Raw genomic sequence first — 4176 nt, forward strand, 5'->3', positions numbered from 1 at the left:
AAAAAAAAAAAAAAAGTAAAGGGGTTGATTTGTTTGACTAAAATCCTTTAAGGCAGTTCTACGACATGGCCACAATCAACTAACCGAAACAAGTAAAATAACCATAGCAATGGTGCAACCATTGCTTTTAAATCATCATCATTCCTGGTTGGGTGATAATATATGCCACATCTAATGAGCATTACAGCCACTTCGTAGGGGACAGTGTATATGCTTTGCACACTTGAAAGGATTATCATCATCATCACCATTTAACATCCATTTTTCATGCTGGCACGGGTTGAACAGTCTAACAGGAGCCGGCAAGCCAGAGAGCTGCATCAGGCTCCAATTGTTTGTCTTGACATGGTTTCTACGGTTGGATGGCCTTCATAATCCTTTCTGCTATAGGCACAAGGCCCGAAATCTCTGGGGAAGGGGTAAGTCGATAATAACGACTCCAGTACTCAACTGGTATTTAATTTATTGACTCCAAAAGGATGAAAGGCAAAGTCGACCTCGGCAGAATTTGAACTCAGAATGTAGCGGCAGACGAAATACCACTCAGCATTTCACCCGGCATGCTAACAGTTCTGCCAGCTCACTGCCTTCATAACGCCAATAACTTTACAGTGTACTGAGTGCTTTTTATATGGCACCAGGTTGAGTATATAAATTCATGAGATTGTGTTTGAATGAAAAGAACATTTACAAATTTATTTCTAAAAAAATCACAATATCGTTCCTGGTTTTAAAAGTTCATAGAAATATTAATGACAGACTAGAGTCAATCACTTCTACACTGATGTAATAATGCCAACCCATTGCTATTCATGTCTCTTGTATACAACCCAGCTGGGGCATGGAATTTACAGCTATTGTGAAGTGCAGGTGTGGCTGTGTGGTAAGAAATTTGTTTGCTTCCAAACCACATGGTTTCAGGTTGAGTCCTACTGTGTAGCATTTTGGGCAAGTGTCTTCAACAATAGACTTGAACTTACCAAACACTTGTGAGTGGATCTAGTAAATGGAAGCTGAAAGAAGCCTCTATATATATGTACATATATGTGCATTTCTGTGTGTTACTGTCTCCTTGTATTGACATCACATGATAGTTGTAAACAAATATCATCATCATTATGTGAGCAGTATACTTCATTATTAATCTTCCATGAAAACATGTCTGGTCAAGGAGAAATATTACCTTACTTGGAAACAGGTGAAGGTTGGTGACAAGAAGGGCATCCAACTAGAGAAAAACTGCCAAAACAAATTCTGTCCAATACATGTAAGCATGCAAATGTGGACATTAAAATGATGATTCCTGCTGGTGACAACAATTCCATTTTCATGTAATTCACATGGTCAAGTATATATCTTGACCTAATTTCTAACATAGGGAAATAGTTCAGCATGCTTTATTTCTGGCATTTTCTTGAGTGTTTCTGCGCATCCACTGGTCTGTCACTGATTTTCCCAACCCACAAAACTCTCTCTCTCAACACTACACTCCTCAGTGTATTCTCCCATATTCTTCAGTATCTTCAATAAAACACAACTCCCCACCCCCAAATCACAACTTATAATAGCACGTAATTTAGTATTTTTCCTATTACTTTTTTTTACCATCAGAAATAGAAATAATTTTTTAAAACACATTTGTCAACAAATATTTGCATAGGCGCAGGAGTGGCTGTGTGGTAAGTAGCTTGCTTACCAACTACATGGTTCCGGATTCAGTCCCACTGCGTGGCATCTTGGACAAGTGTCTTCTACTATAGCCTCGGGCCAACTAAAGCCTTGTGAGTGGATTTGGTAGACGGAAACTGAAAGAAGCCCATCATATATATGTATATATATGTATATGTATGTGTTTGTGTGTCTGTGTTTGTCACCCGACTATTGCTTGACAACCAATGCTGGTGTCTGAGAGTATACAGACAAGAAGTTAGAGATATGACCAATGTAGCATGGATATGATCATTTGTTTTGTTGAAGGGTCTAATTCTGCTTAAGCAGAAGTTTGTTTTCATGCGTAACATCATCAACATCTATCTGTTTACAATGATGATATTCATCCAGACCGCATATGACCAGCTCCTCAGAAATGATCATTTGCTGCATATGTGTAGGAGTGGCTGTGTGGTAAGTAGCTTGCTTACCAACCACATGGTTCTGGGTTCAGTCCCACTGCGTGGCACCTTGGGCAAGTGTCTTCTACTATAGCCTCGGGCTGACCAAAGCCTTGTGAGTGGATTTGGTAGACAGAAACTGAAAGAAGCCCGTCGTATATATGTATATATATATATATATATATATATATATATATATATGTATATGTATGTGCGTGTGTATGTTTGTGTGTCTGTGTTTGTCACCCCCAACATCGCTTGACAACCGATGCTGGTGTGTTTAGATCCCTGTAACTTAGTGGTTCGGCAGAAGAAACCGATAGAATAAGTACTAGGCTTACAAAGAGTAAGTTCTGGGGTCAATTTGCTCGACTAAAGGCGGTGCTCCAGCATGGCCACAGTCAAATGACTGAAACAAGTAAAAGAGTATGTGTGTGTGTGCACGCGCGTGTGTGTGTGTGTGTGTGTGTGTGTGTGTGTGTGTACACATGCATGCACACTGTGAATTTCATGCTTAGAACAACAACATTTAGTGGTTATGTCACAGGTGGTGCTCCTTTTTGTGATTAAAAAAGAAGTCACTTATCTATGAAAGTAATTATGGTAGGTTTAATGAGCATTTAAGAAACTACTCGTGTTAACAACATTATTTGTTATGGAATGAACAAATGAGATAAAATTGTGTAACCTAAGTTAATGATAGACAAGGCAACTTCAATCTCTAGAACAGCAAGCTTTATGAGACATTGGTTATCATAATTTGGGCCATACCACCAAAATAAAAATTCTTTAAACACTGTGCATAGTGCTGAGTATACCTTAGATTAGACTAGGTAATTTGTAAAAATACATTAAATCAGATATAACGATTATGTTACAAAATTTTAGTTAAAAATTGTGATGTTGTATTCCAAATGTCATAAAATTCCACATACAGATCAAATGTTGCAAGTTGACTATGCCAGGTCTACGAGAATACAATTATGAGTAATATGACCTGGATCTAAAGTTAAATTAATGATGGAACAAGATAGACAGATAAAAAGCTAATAGGTAAACAATTACTTGCTAAATTTAAACCACACTTGTTATTTTGTTGCTTGTTTCAGTCGCTGAACTGCAGGTATGGCGGAGTACTACCTTGATAGGTTTTAGTTGATTATATTGACAACAGTACTTTGTTACCTATTTCATTGTTCTCAAAGGGAGTTTTAATACATATTTCATTGTTCTAAAAGGGGTGCTTTGTTACAGATTTCATTGTTCTAAAAGGGTGCTTTATTATATATTTCATTGTTCAATGTTACATGTTACATTATTCTAAAAGGGTATTTTGCTACATGCTCCATTGTCCTAAAAGGGTACTTTGCTACATGTTTCATTGTTCTAAAAAGGTACTTTGTTACATGCTTCATTGTTCTAAAAAGGTACTTTGTTACATATTTCATTGTTCTACAATAGCAAAATGGGGAAATAATTCAATTGATCATTCATATTATAGGATATTTCTGTTCAATTGCATTGGCTCCTATGCAAGGTTGATAAGAACACACACACACACACACACCAGACTTCCTTACAGTCTCTTCTACTAAAATCTCACTAACAAAGTATTGGTAAGTTCAAAGTTATGTCATAAGATACTTGCCAAAGGTGTCGTGTATGGAGATCAAATCCACAAACTTGTGGTTGTTGTGTTGCAAATTTTTTAACAGCACAGCCAATGCATGTGCCCATGAACAATCAATCAGACCTTTTGTTTCAAATGAGATATCAATTAATTAATAGAATAAAAATAATATAAACAACAAAAATAAATTTCCATTTTAACTAATTCTAGCATTCATTTTGTTCAGATTTAGAATACTATGGAATCCATTTAACTATAATTTATTAAAGTTCCTTACACAATTCAATTCCATTGCAAGGCACCTTTGGCAGATGTCTCTGGGCTGACCAAAACATTGTGAATGGATTTGCTAGACAGAAACTGAAAGAAGTCCATTGTGCACGTATGTTTATGTGTGTGTGTGTGTGTGTGTGTGTATATATATATATGTATATG

Source organism: Octopus bimaculoides, chromosome 16 (assembly GCF_001194135.2).
Source record: "Octopus bimaculoides isolate UCB-OBI-ISO-001 chromosome 16, ASM119413v2, whole genome shotgun sequence".
NCBI classification, from domain to species: Eukaryota; Metazoa; Mollusca; class Cephalopoda; order Octopoda; family Octopodidae; genus Octopus; species Octopus bimaculoides.